Raw genomic sequence first — 18163 nt, forward strand, 5'->3', positions numbered from 1 at the left:
TCAAGTTAAGATTCTTCCAACATTATGGGAAAATACAGTTTCATTTGCTTACACGTTCATCTCCATGGCATTAAAGTTTTGATATTACACCCAAGAAATGTAGATGTTAAGTTCCATTTCATATCTTCCCGAATAGGTGAATGGGGAGGTTTGGGAATTTCAGTTCCTAAATTAGGGATAGTTGCTTTTTTAATTGGAAAAAAAAAAAAGAGGAAAAATCTGAAGCTGCATTGAGTTGCAATACATTTTCTTTCTTTTTCTTCAAGACAGTCAAGACTCCCAGAGAAACAGAACAGCCTGTCTCATTAATCACTAACCATCAACAAAAACAGGAAGACTGTAGGAAATTCCTCTGCCGTTCTCCTCTTGCAACTCCACCTTCTCTATTCCTCCCACTCCATTCCCAGGTCAGAGGCTCATAAACCTGTCCCGCTTCCTCTAAACATTTTAATTTTTAACCTATAAATTATAAGACATTTTTAAGAATGGAGTTTTAAAAACTGGACATAATTATCATGCCCCAATCATTAAAATTTTTCTATGTTCCCCTCTAGGGTCCCCCCAGCCCCGCCCCGCCTTCATATAGATACAGGAAACTTGTTTTTAAATCCCCAAAGTGAAAACCTCTAGGGGCCTCATGCTATAAAAAGCTGAGAACTTCCCTTTTTGGTCCCTTGGGGAAGAGGTCAAACATAATCAGATCATCTTTTTGGAGGGCAATTCAGCTATAATAAGAGCGAGATCAAGCATTATGTTAAAGTACAAATGAATACTTAAAGAGATTTCTTGGCCAAGGTGGGCAGATCACAAGGTCAGAAGTTCGAGACCAGCCTGGCCAATATGGTGAAACACCATTTCTACTAAAGATACAAAAAATTAGCCAGGCATGGTGATGTGTGCCTGTAATCCCAGCTACTCAGGAGGCTGGGGCAACTGAATCGCTTGAATCTGGGAGGCAGACATTGCAGTGAGTGGAGACTGCGCCATTGTAGTCCAGCCTGGGCGACAGGGCAAGACTCCATTTCAAAAAAAAAAAAAAAAAAAAAAGGCACAATAATTACAACTAGCACTATACATTTATTGTCCATTTGAGGTTTCTCTTTTTACAGTATGTCAGGGACATTCTGCTTCAGTGTTGAGGTTTTGTTTCTTCCTGCCCTATTGGTCTCATTCTGTCAGCCAGGCAGGAATGCAGTGGTGCAATCATGGCTCACTATAGCCTCGACCTCCCAGGGCTCAAGTCAATCTCCCACCTTAGCCTCCCGAGTAGCTGGGACTGTAAGCATAAGCCACTACGCCTGGCTAATTTTTGTATTTTTTTTTGTAGAGACGGGGTTTTGCCATGTTGTCTAGGCTGGTCTCGAAATCCTGAGCTCAAGCGATCCACCCACTTCAGCCTCCCAATGTGTTAGGATTACAGGCAAGAGCCACTGTGCCTGGCCTGGTGTTCTTATTTGTTATGAGTGCCTGCAGGTGTCACAGAGCTGTAATTTAAGAAGAGGTTAACTCAGATCCCTTTTGACCCCAGAAAAGACAGTTTTTTGGAGGTCTGCACAGCCCTATTGTCTATTTATTGCTACCATAATAACTCATCCTTTAGTGGCAAGGAATAATGGCAATTAATTTACTAGTTTCCCCATAAGCTATTCTGGAGAAGAAAGGCTTTTCTTGCATTCATCCTACTTTCTGAGTTTTACCCTAAAAAGCTCTCATTCTAAAGTGAAGCAAGTGAGAGTCCACAGTGAAGGATGCTCAGCTCCCAGTAGCAGGAGAGGCTTTGAAGTTACCAAAATTAGTTTCCCTAACCGGGACATTTGGTGAATTAACAAAGGTGGACTACTTCTCACTAGTACCACTGTTTTGAGATTTAAATCTTAAAAATAGAGCAGTAGTTTACTAAAGACATCAAAACCAGTATTTGAGCAGCACATCATCTGCCTGAACATGGCATGTGAGATGAGATGATATGCAGTATCCTCTTCAGGGCATCTGACATAGTGATGAAACGTGCAGGTTCCACAGTCAAAGTGTCAGGGCTAAAACCCAGCTCTGTCACTTACTAGCCATGTGGTATTGGGCAAATTGCTTAATCCCTCTAAATGAGTCAGTTTCCTCATCCATATTGTGGGATTAACAGTACTTACCCTGATGGGGTTGTCGCGCTGTCTCATTTAATTCTAACAAGCTTTAAAAATAGTGCCAGAAACACTGTAAGTATGTGTGTGTTCGAGGGCCTCAGGTGTATGTACAGATTGGCTGATGACAAACTACTGGCCCCAGCAGATGATGTAGTATCAGACCAATTAAAGACAAATTTTGAATATAAACAGAGTACATAACATAGGGATAGACTGCCAACTTGTTATGCCGAGAGACAGCAGAAATGTATGCGCCAGAAGATCTGCACATCAGGTCAAACAGACCCACACTCACTGAAGTTAAAAAGAAAACTGAAGTGTGGATTCAGAAAGTAGAAGGGGCTATTTTGATAGAACATGTCCTTCAGAATGTATTAGCACGAAAACTGTCACAAACATTCACACCACCAAACATCAGGTAAATTACCTTCTCAACTCCAAGGACTGAATCTCATTCAGAATTCGCAGGCCCTAATAGCAGAGAACAGTGCTGAACTGGGAAGCCGCATGTTGCCATGAGGGCAGGGCAGGAAGCCAAGTCACCTCTGTGAACTGTGTTGAATCATTAACCATAAACACATCTTCCACAACATTTTCTTACATGGCCTGTTTCCAAAATTATTGAGGACATCACATAGATTTTGACTGTCTCAGTGTTAATGAGACTGGAAAGCATGATAAGAATTTCCAGTCTGGTTCTGTCGTGGAGAGACTCCAACTCATCACTGTAAGAGGGCAAGCCAAGAGCTTGTTGTAGACAAGGAAATGGTTCATTAGGAATCAACCAATGACATAAAATTGGTTCAATATGAATCGGTCAATGCCAACAAAAGGCAGGGGAACTGTCCTAGATACATGTCATCACGCATTTGTCCAAACCCCTAGAATGTATGACACCAAGAGTGGATCATAGTCCTAATGTAAACTATGTATGTGCTTTGGGTGGTAACGATGCTTCAGTGTAGGTTTATTGGTTGTAACAAATGTACCACTCTGGTGGGGGATATTGATCATGGGGGAAGCTATGCACGTGTGGGGATAGGGACAAGGGGTGTGTGGGAAATCTCTGTACCTTCCTCTCAATTTTTGCTTTAGATAATTTTTTATTTTGGGTACTGGTTCTTGGGTTTTTCAAAGTAAATATTTATATTTGTATTGACTTTGCCACAGTAGGTACAGCAAATTTGCCCTAAAACTGCTCTAGGAAAATAAAGTCTTTAAAAAAAAGCTGGTGAGGAGGGGGAAACGTTTGAAAAAGGTAAAGGTAAGAAACTATGCTCCCAAGCACTGGCTCCTGCAGCTTGTAAGGGTGGGATTTAGGAGCCAGAGAGGTCAGGGTTGTTCACCTGAAAGGTGAAGCCACCTGGAGGGAGAATGGAAGCCCCAAGGTGAGGAATCCACAGGCTGCTTCTCCCTGATGAAAACACAGAGCTATACTAACCATATTAGAAAGGGGTTAAGAAATTAGTATGTAAACTCTCCAAAACCTGGTCAAACACACTAGCTTTATTAAATCTCTCTATTTGGAAAAAAATTATTTGAAAAATTTTATTACAACTAGCAAAGCTATAAAAACAGTTCAAAATCATACAATTTTTATGGGATCATTGAGACTTCTGGTGACTCAGTCATTCATCTAGCAAAGGCCAAGTGATTAACATAAGAATAAGGAGTCAGTACGGTTTGGGTGTTGGGTAAGTTTAATCATAACCTCCATGTCTTCCTCAGGATGGACTTTGGATGGAATAAAGGGGAAGGGATATAAATGTTTGGACTTATTCAGTCTCAGTTAGATCACCACTCCCCTTCAGTCTCTGGGTAGAACAGAGCAAGTAGCAGGAATATTACAGGAGAAGAAGAGGAGAGAGGAGAGAGAAGGGGAGAGGAGAGGGGATGGTACAGGGGCCGAGAAGGAGAGTATCAGAAAGAGGCACCTGCGTGTCACCCAGCCTGGGAATGCCAACTGAGGAGCTCTACTTTACTTAATATGCATCAATGCAGGACCAGACATGTGTTGCTTTAAGAATCCTTTCAATTTATCCTTTAACAAAATCATAACACATACTTGATAACAAGCTTGAGAAGCTACAAGACAATCACTCGACTTCTTTCCAAGGACTGGTAAATATGAGATTTGTTTACCTTTTTGTTTCTATTAATTTTTAAGATAGTCAAGAAGAATATGAGCATACTATGATTCTACATAATTTAAACTATAAGTGGGTACTAATTTCTGTAGCAAGGTACCATGGGAAATTTGCTGTACCTGCTGTTGCAAAGTCAATACAAATATAAATACGTTACTTTAAAAAAAACCCAAGAACTAGTACCCAAGTATTCCACACATTGAAATACCCTGCCTCAAGAAATTATTAACAGATTTCTTTAGCTTATCAAAGCACCTGGCAATGATGCTCTCAGCAGACCCATTAACGATGATCACTAATTAAGGGGCATAACAAGGGGATCTGCTCTAGCAGAAATCTCTATTGGTTTTGGACTTTTCCAGTGTTTCACTGAGATTTGGGGTATTAGGATAGCAGAGGGGTGGCATATTTAAATGATGTCATAATCATGGAATCAGAGGAAAAACGCAAAGATTTCGGGAAATCATACCTGCTTAAAATACTGATATTTTACATAATATTCAAAGTGTTTTCTCATTTAATCCTCAGCAGAAACACCATGAGGTAAGTAAGGCAGGTATCATTATTTTACAAATGAGGAGATGGGCTCAGACAGCCTGGGCTTTGAACTGGGTTTTTGTTTGTTTTACTCTAAGGTTAATGTCTCTCCAATGTAAGACAGACCTTCTATTACTACCTCAGAGGCAACTGATGTTTACTTTTCTTAGAATAAAGAACTTGAGACATCTCACTCCCAAAATAAAGTAAGAGCTTCATCTCCCGTGTCCCTCTCCCCACCCTACAAAAGTGACAAAAAGTCACTATTAACAAGTTGCTTCTCCAATAGATGAGCATTATTTAGACTCATCGATGAGAAGATGCTTTCTGGAAGTTGTAAGTTTATTTTCTTTTGTATCTATAAGAGCTTTGAGACCTTAACTGCCTACAATGTTATTGTTAGCAAACATTGTTAACAAAGTCAATGTTACTTTGTTAACAGCAAGTAGGCCTACATGCTCACAAAGAAACTTGAACCTATTATGAGAGTTGGTAAATTTCTCAAGTTGTGCATTTACAGTTGGCTGATGACATGTTTTTTCCTGAGCTGAAGACATTAGCTTCAATAAAGCCATCTTTCTCTTTTTTCCCCCCTTTGGAACTATTGAAGTCTCAGTCAATAATGCCCTCTCATACCCGTAAACTGTAGCTTATGTTCAATATATTCAAAGGACCAACATTGAATGCTAAGGCTCTGAACTGTTTGTAAGAGTAGGCCCAAGATTACACGGGCACCACCACTGAACATTTTTAGGTCAGAAAATCTCCCAAGTCCAACTCTTTGGCTTCGACAAACTGTATAATTCACTTGCATCTCAGATTAGCGCCTACCTTAAAATGTAAGTTGAGAAATGCCCATTTCAGAAGGCGCATGAAGAAATGAAGCTGTTAATAAGCCATTTGAGTTTACCCAACCATTAAATCACATCTTATCTTGATCTTAGTTTGTATATTTTAAATTAATAATTTATGCTCTGCCAGTTTCACAAAGGACATGAGACAGCTTGGTCACATGGCACATTGCTAACTGGCAAACTATTCTCAAGAAAGCATGGGCCAAGTGCCATATTCAGAGGCCTAGAACTGATTTCATGCACATAAATATACAAGTCAGGCCTCCCTCCCTCTGTCTCTCCTTCCCTCCATCCGTCCCTCCCTCCCTCCCTCCTTGTCTCTCATTCTTTCTTTCTTTTGACTGGGTCTTGCTCTTTTGCCCAGGCTGGAATGCAGTGCTGTGAACATGGCTTACTGTAGCCTGGAGTTCCTGGGCTCAGGTGATCCTCCGGCCTTGCCCTCCCATGTAGCTGGGACCACAGGCATGCGTCACTATACCTGGCTAATGTTTTGTAAAGACCGGGTCTCACTTTGTTGCCCAAGCTGGTTCCAAACTCCTGGTTTCAAGCAATCCCCCACCTTGGCCCCCCAAAGCACTGGGATTACGGGCGTGAACCACCAAGCTTGGCAAGTCAGGTCTCTTGAAAGGAATCTACTTTTCCACAGGCTGTGACACAGAAACCTTGGTAGAAAGTCCAAATAATTATAAGAAGCCATTCCAGAGACACCCTTGACTATAACAGATACCTTCTCATAATGGATCGATGAATCCCTAGCTCATCTCAAGTCTGCTGGGACAATCACAACTCTGTGCCCATCGTTTGCAGTACATGGTGGCCAGCTTTGTCCTTTCTGACAATGTGCATCTATTTACTTCAATTGAGATTGAGAAATCTGTAGACACGGATCTTAACTCAAGTTACTTCATTTTTACCACAGAGTCAAATGGTTGGGCTTCAGGATGAGGCAGATTCTTAGGGGAAGATGTCAACAAGATTCGCCAAGGTTTTCACATTGCTCAATACATCAGCAATGCTGAGCAACAGAATTGCTAATACCTTCAGATATGCCCAACCACCATTCAGAATTAGATGAGTTCTTGAAGACCAACCATAAGGGTACTGTTCAAGCCACTCTCTCCATTTAACACACAGGGAGGTGGGCACAAGATCACATGACAGAGGCCCAGTGACAAAGCAGAGGCAGTCGGAACCACAGCCTGGCACGTGGGTGGAAGGGGAAGAAGAGAGAGGGGAGGATGCTCACGGTGATTCAGTCATACTTGAATGACTCCTATCTAATGAACATAAACCTAAGTAGAATAGAGCCAGGCCTGGCATTTTTAAACTGTGCATTAACATATAGAAACGTGGGGTTTTTGGGGGGATGGAGTTTCATTCTTGTCACCCACACTGGAGTGCAATGGTGTGATCTCAGCTCACTGCAACCTCCACCTCCCGGATTCAAGGGATTCTCCTGCCTCAGTCTCCCGAGTAGCTGGAATTACAGGCATGCATCACACGCCTAGCTAATTTTTGCATTTTTAGTAGAGACGGGGGTTTCACCATGCTGGCCAGGCTGGTCTCGAACTCCTGACCTCAGGTGATCCACCCGCCTCAGCCTCCCAAAGTGCTGGGATTACAGGCGCGAACCACCACACCTGGCCAAAATACAGAAACATTTTAAAACATTTCTCATGATATGCATGAGAAGGATTCAGATAAATCTTTTTCTCTCTTTCTCTATTTTAAAACAGGGTGTCACTCTGTCACCCAGACTACAGTGCAGGTGTGATCTCAGCTCACCACTGCCTCCACCTCCTGGGCTCAAAGAATCCTACCACATCAGCCTCCTGAGTAGTTGGAACTACAGGCACACACCACCATACCCAGCTACTTTTTGTAGAGACAGGGTCTCGCTATGCTGCCCAGGCTGGTCTTGAACTCCTGGGCTCAAGTGATCCACTCGGCTTACCCTCCCAAAGTGCTAGGATTCCAAGTGTGAGCCACTGTACCTGGCTCACAGAAATCTTGTTGTAGTTATTTTATATAGTGTTTTTGCATTTTTGTGCATTAAAAAAATCATGGATACATGTAAGATATAGCCTTGTTTCTTGGTGAGTAGGTCTATGTGAACCTACCCACAAAGGCAGAGGGAGCTAAGAGGTTTAAGAAAGAGGCTGATAGATCCAGTTCCTCAGAAAAAAACGTTTAATAGGGACTTACAAATAGAAGCAATGTATTGGGCTGCTCCAGAAAGTGAGCCCCTGTGTCCACCCACCAGAAAGGATCCTTTACATAGCAAGTGTTTAGAATAAAGACAGCTGGTCATGTCTCAGATCCTCCTGGGAAACACTGGTGACCACTGGGGAAGTCAGATAAGCATGTTTATGAGGGGTTATCTGTGCCACAGGCATTGTTTCTTGGCCTTGTTGCAGGAACACCTTGGCATGCAGGACTCAAGCATTGGTCATCATGGCAGTGTTGCTTCAAGATGGTGTTACCCTTGCAGTGCACCAGGCTGTTTTCCTACCATCCCAATGTGTGAACATAGTCATTCTCAAGTCATTCTTTTGCTCTGCTTAGAGAGTCCTATTGATGCCCAGAATTAAGCACATCAACAGCAGACCAGGTCTGTAGCTTTGCTATGTTCTTACAGGTGTGTCTTCAGATGACCTGCAGCAGAATTACCTGAGGTATCTGGAAAAAATGCAAACTCGTGGGTTCCATCCAGAACAGGAATCTTGAGGCGTGAGTTCAGGAGTCTGCATTTTTCACAAATACCTCAGCTGACTCTAATTCACACTATTAAGAACACACTCGTTAGTGAAATAACAATATACATAGGATACTGTACATTGAACCAGTACAATGAATACATGGAATACAATATGCAGAGAAAGCTATATGCTCAAGAGCTCACTCTGGATTTTTTTTTTTTTTCGAGACGAAGTCTCACTCTGTCACCCAGGCTGGAGTGCGGTGGCACGATCTTGGTTCACTGCAGCCTCTGTCTCCTGGGTTTAAGTGATTCTCTCCTGAGTCGCTGGGATTACAGGTACCTACCATCACACCTGGCTAATTGTTTTGTATTTTTAGTAGAGACAGGGTTTCACCAAGCTGGTCTTGAACTCCTGACTTCAAGTGATCTGCCCGCCTCAGCCTCCCAAAGTGCTGGGATTACAGGCGCCACTGTGGATTTTCATAAACTAAACACAAACTTGTGTAGACAGCAACCTCAAAGCACCCTTGTGCCTATTTCCAGGCATTGTCCCCCGTGGTAGGTCCATGCACACTGTTGTGTAAATGTAAATCATTCATTCTCAGGACTGCATAGTATTCCGTCAGGGAATGTGAACCAAATTAAGAACCCTGCCTTCCAGAATTAAGCCTAAACAGAGCAAATCCCTGCATGAACACACCACATGTTATACCTGAAGGACGCTTCTCCATTTTTGACCCCATGGCTAACGTTTGCCAGGAACTACAGAGTTCACACTGTGACTGAGGTCAGAGGGCTGGGCGAGAGTGCTGCTTGCACCAGAGCAGTGGCTCTGTTGTTCGACTTTAAAGAGGCTCCTTCTAGCATGGTCTGATAACCAGTGAGGTGTATCTTTTCCTAACACAGGTTTTTCAACCCTGCCTCATGAAGGCTCATCAGAGTATAATTCTTTCCTGAACACTGCAGTTGCTGAAATAGCCAATTTGGAGGCAACATTATTAGGGTGATTCTGCGAACCTGGAGCTAGACAACTTGAGTCCAAATCCCAATGCTGCCACTGCTTGTGGAATTATGTTTAACTCTCTGGAGCCTCAGTTTCCTCATGTGTAAAAGGAGGCTTATAATTGTACCTCATAGGGTTGTCACAAGCAGTGAAGAGCCACTTAGAACAACATGCACAGTAAGCAAACATATGTGTTTGACAGATGCACTGGAACTTCGGAACTCATGAGTGCAAACAGACACTAAGGGGTCATATGGTTTTCATGCCAAGGGAAGAAAGGTAGTGCAGTGATCTGGGGTAGGTTAGCCCAGCAGCTCCCACTCCACCTGCCTTTAAAGAATCATCTATAGAAGGTTTGCACATTTGTACCCATATTTCTGCCACACAACATTCTCTTTCTGGAATTGAAAAAGTGTTAATTGACATGCCTACACATAGTCGTCCACTTTTGCTAACCTTCGCTAGCCAGAATGAAAATTCATCATTAATCCAGGGCTGAGTTGGTTATTTATTTATTTATGAGATGGAGTCTCACTCTGTTGCCCAAGCTGGAGTGCAGTGGCACAATCTGGGCTCACTGCAACCTCTGCCTCCACGATTTAAGTGATTCTCCTGCCTCAGCTTCCCAAGTAGCTGGGATTACAGGCTCCTGCCACCACGCCCGACTAATTTTTGTATTTTTAGTAGAGACGAGGTTTCACCATGTTGGCCAGGCTGGTCATGAACTCCTGACAGGTGCTTGGCCCACCTCGGCCTCCCAAAGTAGTGGGAGTACAGGCGTAAGCCACTGCACCAGCCTGGGTTATTTTTAAATGGGTTATTATCTCAAACTCATTTTTGTACCAGATGAGGGATTAAAAATTCTATTACAAGTAGAAACACTGAAGAATCCCTTCCGTGATTCATTCTGGCTTGTCTTCTAGTTCTTGCAAAGCTGTGACATTTCATGTATTTTATGTATTTCCTAAGGTGCTGTAGCTACCAGGATACAAGGCCAGTCCAGGGCTACTCTTTCTGCTCTGTCTCTACCTACAGCCATTATGACCTGAATCTACTCCACAGGACACAGCTTTTTTTTTTTTTTTTTCCATCATTTTCTCTTTTCTCTGGAGGTATCCGCTAAAATTGCAAGCTCCTGGGCCCACCCAGAATGGATATCCACTTTTTGAGTGTCTCTTCAAACTCCTCATGGCTCTTTCTGTTTACCAAAGTCATACATACTTTTTAAAAATTTGAGCACTCAAAAATATATACTATCAGACATGAAATCTATCTACATACCACTCTATTCCCCAAAATAGATTCCAGATGGAGTTAGGTGCTAAATGTAAAAACTAAAATCATAAAAATATTGAAAAAGGTATAGAATATATTTATGACCTTGGGGGAAAGAGGGCCTTTTTAAGTGAGGCATGGAACATACAAGCATAAAGAAAAGGACTGATGAATATGACCTCATAAAAATTAAAAACTTCTGTAAGGCCAAAGATACTGAAAACGAAGCTTAAAAGACAAGCCACAGAAGAGGTGAAAATATTTGCCACACATATAACAAAGCATGAATAAATAGAAAAACAGGCAAATGGCACGAGGAGATAGAAATGACCAAGAGAGTCGAACAGAAGTCCCACAGAGGCAGGGGTTTGTGTTTGTTCCTCTGGGGCGGTACCTCAATGTTGATTTCATGATGAATTAATGTGAAAACATGTTCATTCTGATTTTCAATCATGTAAATGCAACTAATCATTAATTAGAGATAGGTTCTCACTCTGTCACCCAGGCTAGAGTACAGTGGTGGGACCACGGCCCTGGGTTCAAGCAATCATCCAGCCTCAGTGTCCTGGGTAGCTGGAACAACAGGAATGCACCATCATGCCTGGCTAGTTTTTAAAAAACTTTCTGTAGAGATGGGGTCTTGCTATGTTGCTGAGGCTAGTCTTGAACTCCCGGCCCTGGCCTCAAACAGTCCTCCCATCTCGGCCTCCTAAGTCGCTGGACCTGTAGGTGCGTACCACCATGCTCAGTGAAAATGCAACTTAAAATGGAGATTTTTTTTTTCACCCATTAGAATGGAAAAAAAATTAGTGTTGTTTAGGATGTGGGGAAATGTACATACTCACGTGGGACTGGGAGTGTAAATAATACATCCTCTTGTAGGGTAATCTGTCAGTGTCCATCAAACACAAAAATGCATATACTTTTAATGCACACATATGTTTATTGCGGCACTATTCACAATAGCAAAGACTTGGAACCAACCCAAATGTCCATCAATGATAGACTAGATTAAGAAAATGTGGCACATATACACCATGGAATACTATGCAGTCATAAAAAAGGATGAGTTCATTTCCTTTGCAGGGGCATGGATGAAGCTGGAAACTGTCATTTTCAGCAAACCATCACAAGATCAGAAAACCAAACACTACATGTTCTCACTCATAAGTGGGAGTTGAACAGTGAGAACACATGGACACAGGGAGGGAAATATCACACACTCAGGTCTGTCGGTGGGTGGGAGGCTAGGGGAGGGATAACATTAGGAGGAATACTTAATGTAGGTGAGGGGTTGACAGGTGTAGCAAACCACCATGGCACGTGTATACCTATGTAACAAACATGCACGTTCTGCACATGTAACCTAGAACTTAAAGTATATATCTATCTATAAGTATATATCTATCTATAAAAGAAGAAGAAGAGGAAGAGGAAGAAGAAGAAGAGGAAGAGCATCAATGAAAGAAAGAAACTTGGGGGGGAAAATGCATGTACTTTTTGATTTAGCAATGCCTACCTTGGGAAATTAAGGAGGTAATGCGCTTGTTTAACGGTATCTATTGCAGCATTCTTTGAAATATCTAAAAGTTATAAGTGACCTAAAGAATTATCAATATGGAAATGATTAAATAAAGTAAGATAAAATTATACCAAAGAATAGTTTGAAACAGTTAAAAAAATGAGGTATCTCTATATGTACTAACCTCTAACATAACACATGTAAGGGAAAAAGCCAAGTTGCATAATGACATTTACAAGAGTGTTACTTATAAGACAAAACTGTAGACGTGTGTATATAGCGTATGGAAATGCACATCAACTTTTTTTTACTTCACAATATATTCTGGACATCTTCCCATGTCAAAACATATAAATCTACCTAATTCTTTAAAAAAGGTTGCAAAATACTCCATTGACTGGGTTTGGCATAATCTGACCAATTCTCTATGGATGAATGTATGGGTTTTAAAAAATATCTTTATTGAGACATAATTTGCATACTATACAATCTACTCATTTAAAGTATACAATTCACTAGTTTCTTAAACTATTATTTTTTTTAAAAAAATGGCAAAACACATACAATAAAATCTGTTATTTAACTATTCTAAGTGTACAACTCAGTGGCATTAACTGGATGACTGTATCATTTCATTTTTTTACTATTATAAGAAACACTGCAAATACAATGCTGTATATCCTCATATATACTTTGTGCAAATGATTCCATAAGATAGAAAGCTCTCATCTGTGATGGCCCAGTGATAAAGAGTGATAAAAACGGGTTGGTCTTTTCCCTAAGATAACTACATTATCGTTAAACATGATTTTTAAACCTGTAAAATACACGGAGGATTTTCCCAAGCAAATTTAGAAGTTGAAAAAAAAAAAAAACCTTATTTTTCTCTGTTCATTCACCTTCTCGAATATATAACTATAAGCTAATTAAAGTAAAGGATGATTTGCTATACAGCATCTGGGCATAAACATGATAGATGTCAATGAAATATGTTATTTGGTATCTGACTTTAACCCGAGTCTTTTTTGCCAGACATACCACAAGCAGTTGGATCTTATGCAGAAAGACATGGCTTCAACATTACTTCAGGTTTCCTAATCTGGACCTCAGAGTCTCCTTGGAGAGTGACCTCTGGCAATTCATTTAATCCTAGGGCCTCAGGTTCCTTTTCTATAAAATAGTGGGTCTGTCCAGGATGCTATAACTTGTATGGTCCAGGTCCCAAAGTGTGCTGGCAGGAACAAGGTCAGCCCAAACTGCAGCTGTGGTTGGAGCCAAGCTCTCTAGACTTGAAGCTCCAGTCCTGAATCTACCAGGTACTTGCTTTGTGGCCTTGGGCAAGTTGCTTAACCACTGGCAAGTCAGTCTCTAAAGCTGTAAATTGGTATTTACCTCATAGGGTGTTGTGTAGATTCACTGAGATACAAGCAGGAACATTGCCTAGCCCTGTGCCTGGCATCAAAGATGCCCTCCATAAACAGTAGTTTGAGGGTTTTACACACAAAGCATACGGCAGGGCCACACTTCAAGGCTGCCAAATATCACAGTATATGTAATAGCAGTAAGAATAGCATATACTTCCATAGCACTTATGTGCCAATCATATTCTGAGTACTGTATATTTATTAACTTATTTAGCCCTGTCAACAACCTATGAGGTAGAACTATTATTTCTATTTTACAAAATAGGAAATAGGCACAGATAGGGTAAGACAGTAGTTCAAGATCACAGCTACTGAATAGCAGAACCAGGATTTGAACCCAGGCAATCTTTGTTCTTCGGGCTCTGTGTTCTCAACCATTATTAAACAGTCTTATTATAGTGTTACAGGTCTTTTAAAGTTTGTCTAATAGGTTTTCTGGTTTTTGCTAGAAAGCCCCACAAAGGGGAAAAAATAAACTGTCTTCTTCTTATTATTATTTTGAGACGGAGTTTCGCATTTGTTGCCAAGGTTGGAGTGCAATAGCACGATTTCAGCTCACTGCAACCTCCACCTCCCAGGTTCAAGCAATTCTCCTGCCTCAGCCTCCCAAGTAGCTGGGATTACAGGCACGCACCACCGCACTCAGCTAATTTTGTATTTTTAGTAGAGATGGGGCTTCACCAAGTTGGCCAGGCTGCTTGAACTCCTGACCTCAGGTGATCTGCCTGCCTCGGCCTCCCAAAGTGCTAGGATGACAGGTGTAAACCACCACGCCTGCCTGTCTCATTATTGTTTATAAATATTTGTATGTTTGTGGGTATGGGCATAAATGGGGAATTCTTCCCTATTCTGATAGCTCCTCAATTTCAATGCCTGATACCAGTATCTTTTTCATACTGAGTTTTAAAAAATTAAGATGACTTTGCCAAACACTTCATTTGGACCCTACCGCCTAACTTAGAAACCTATATTTAAAATGACTGCCAGATGATAACTTGGTATAAGGGCTGTGCAAAAAGAGGGAGTATAAGAAAAGGCATTATTAAACTTCTCGTTGGTCACTTAGGACCTCTAGGGTCACACCATGACCTACGAGCCCACTGAGTTTTGGAACTCAAACTCCAGGAGAGTTGCCTTCTCATACAGGCACACTCTACTCCTTTAACTTATTCTATTTCCCTAGAGTTTCCCCCTCAGAATTGAATGGTTTCTCACTAGACTGCATGTAGCTTTATAGCAGCTCATAATTTGTCCCTTAGAGGAAATACAGTTTGGACCGCTGACTGAGCAAGCCTCAGAGTTTTGGCAGCCTGGGATTCTGTTAAATTAGCAGATGTAAAAGCTTATTTTGTTTTCCTCCATTAATACACTTCTATCTCCATCTCCAGCACACAGGGAAAAGCCTTCCCCTCTGCAGCAATCAGGATCCCAGTGATGAGGACTGATGTAGTTGCTTGCATGACCCGATCACTTCACTCCCAGGATGCACAGGAGCTGGGGCTGCTATGGACAGGGTCTAGTGTCCCTACATGGCACCAAGATCTCCTCCCAGATGTTAAGGATGCTGCGTTAGATGCTGTCCTGCCAATCAGCCTTGTTGTTGTCTAGTATACCGTCTTCCTCCAGGGGTGCTGCAGTCCTAGCACCTGAGGTATCTCAGTCTGTGCTCACTGGAAAGTCCAAAGTTCCTGATGACCAGATTCTGCCCCCTACTGTTCCCTACCCTCTCATTCACCTTGTCCCTCAATGAAGTCTGAATCTCAGCTGTGAAGAAGGAGGCTCCCGAGTACAGGCAAATCAGTAGAGGTAGTTAAGGGTTTCTGGGCATTTTGAGATAGAGTAACTCTGCCCAGAGCACAGTAAGGATGTGGGTGTGGGGAGGGTCAACAGTGGGATCTTTTGCCTAACCCAACACCCACGTGATCTACCAAGATACTCTGTTGCTTACACAACTCCCAGTATTTGGCTTGATATGTAGAATATATTTAATATTTTCTAACAGATGCAATTTTGATCGGTTTCAGAGGGCTCTGAACCTTTGCAAAGGATCATGTGTACATCAACTAGAATACTACACTCCCAAGGATGGGGACTCAAACTCCTTGGCACCCTGAGAGAGCCTAGCACAGTCACCTGCTGAGGGCACATCCTCGGTTTATTCTTGCAAAGGTTCCTGGTCAATGCGGCAGACTTCAGGCTACTCAGTGCTGGTAGTGGAACCTTTATTCCTATAAAATCCCACGTGGAAACCCAATGTAAAAAGTTAATCCATCTCAGCATTTGTTTTCCAGAGTATGATGGTAACAACTCCTATGAGGATGCGAGGAATTACATCAAGAGCCAGTTCCTTGACCTCAGTATGCAAAAAGATATCAAAAGAATCTACAGTCACATGACCTGTGTTACAGATACATAGAATGTCAAATTTGTGTTTGATGCAGCTACAGATATTATTATCAAAGAAAACCTCAAGGACTGCAGCCTCTTCAAATCCTCACCATTCCATTCCTCAGGTATAAATTCTATAAACAGGCTTAGAATCTGGGTAATTACAAACAGAAAATTATAGTCAATATACCATGGCATGAAGAATGAATCCATTCTTTGGAGATGGAGTATGCATGATTGCAACTGTGTTTCATACATTCTTTTCAAAGTGGGATAGCTAGCGGAGCTTAAAGAGCACAAGGCCAGTCATCAGAAGACCCCTGCCCTACCTCCACCCCCAGGTTCCAGTACTGGTTTTCCAACTTAATACAAAAGTCTGAATACTTAAAAAAACTTATCAGAGTTTTTACATAATTTAAAGGATGAAAATGTGTAAAGGGCCTAGCACAGTGCATGGCACATAAAGATGTTCAATGATCAGCAGTGGCATTGCTTTCATTTTCCCATTCTCTTTGCTCCTCTTGAATGGCTTGCCTAGAAAATGAGACCAGGATATGTTCCCTCTCCAGTTCCTGCTCAAGCACACAGCGGTTACGCACAACGTCAAATATAAGTGGTTGTAATTAATAATAATTACAATATTCCAAAATTATGTTTAAATCTAGGTGTCTGTTCCTTGATACTCTGGCATTTTTCTTTACATTCAGAAAAATTAATGTTTGTCAGTTTCTGTATAAGGTTGGCATTCATAGAATCAGCTGCTCTGGTTTAAGGAATGTGTCCCCAAACGGTCCTGTCTCCTCACCTGCTGAAGTGCCCTAGGACACCTCCACAGAAGCCTCCAGGCTCTAGGCACCAGGCTCTAGAGTAGTAGAGGCTAAGTAGTCTCAGGCAAGTCACTTTTTTCTGAGCCTCACTTTCCTATCTGTAAAACAGGGATAATACTACCTAATTCACAGGGTTGGTGTCAGGATTGAAAATAATATGGATAATTAGCTAGTACACAGTAAAACATTCAATAAAGTATACAACTTTTATTACCGATCCCCAAATACCTCTTTTTATTGTGTTTTTTTCTTTTTTTAGATAGCTTCCCAAGGACAGCGAACAGAATGTCCTATGGAAACATAGCTCCCATGGGGCTACAAATATTGCCAATTTTAGTGAGAAATTACGTGAGTCAAAATACTTTCCTTATGTATCACTGTTCTTTGAACAATCTGTTTTTTTTTTCTTTTAAACCACAATGACAAAAGCCTTCTAAAACTTTGTGTTTTCCAATGAGCACAAATTAAGGGAACTTAGATGCTAAGATACATTAGAAATCACCATCAAATTCTTATTCTTGGCCGCAGGTACAAGGGAAGTCTCATCTCCTTGGCAAACAAGGCTTCTTGGAGTGCAATCCTACCATGTCCTCCCTGGACTGCTCCTGCCGCCCAAGCACAGCATGTGTTTTCCTAGTCGCTTTACCTGGAATTCCTACCACCTCCATCTCTCTGCCTGGTAGCATCCAAACCTTTGTTCAAACATCAGCTTCCCTGATAAGCCTTTCTCAATTTTACCAAGCACCCTGTAGGCCAGGCTACAAAGCATCCCTACACTGCACTGTTCACTGTAACCAACAAAGCCCCATTACAATGCTTTTCCCATTATGGCAATTGGGTGTAAGGCCCACCGTCCTAGTTCCTAAAGGGGAACACCCAGGTCTGTTCTTCTTTGCATCCCCTTACAAAAGTTCTGGTAGACAGTAGGAACTCAATGAATATTTGCTGAATGAATACATAAATTGCTAAAAGACAGATTTGGGTTACTGAACCAAATCTGTCAACTACCAAGATATCATTCTGGGCCGTCAATTTCTTCATCTGTAAAATCTATTTGCTCTTGCCTATAAAATGGGAATGTAAGTAACTTATCACAGAGTTTTTAAATAGCTTAAAGGAGGAAAATGTGTAAAGGGCCTAGCACACTGCATGGCACATAAAGATGTTCAATGATCAGCAGTGGCATTGCTTTCATTTTCCCATTCTCTTTGCTCCTCTTGAATGGCTTGCCTAGAAAATGAGACCAGGATACGTTCCCTCTCAAGTTCCTGCTCATGCACACAGTGGTTACACACTACCTCAAATATAAGTGGTTGTAATTTATAATAATTATAATATTCCAAAATT

The 18163-nt window shown here is 41.5% G+C and overlaps 1 protein-coding gene and 1 non-coding gene across 3 annotated transcripts in view; one reads left to right on the plus strand and one right to left on the minus strand.

Annotated features, from left to right (window-relative positions):
* CPM (carboxypeptidase M) overlaps positions 1-18163 on the minus strand; it is a 78384-nt gene that overhangs the window by 44293 nt on the left and 15928 nt on the right. The gene's annotated exons all lie outside the window — the stretch shown is intronic.
* LOC126931873 (U7 small nuclear RNA) lies at positions 13998-14059 on the plus strand. Its single transcript, XR_007717982.1, has one exon. It is a non-coding gene; the product is annotated as a U7 small nuclear RNA (small nuclear RNA).

The sequence above is a fragment of the Macaca thibetana genome, chromosome 11 (assembly GCF_024542745.1).
Source record: "Macaca thibetana thibetana isolate TM-01 chromosome 11, ASM2454274v1, whole genome shotgun sequence".
Lineage (NCBI taxonomy): Eukaryota > Metazoa > Chordata > Mammalia > Primates > Cercopithecidae > Macaca > Macaca thibetana.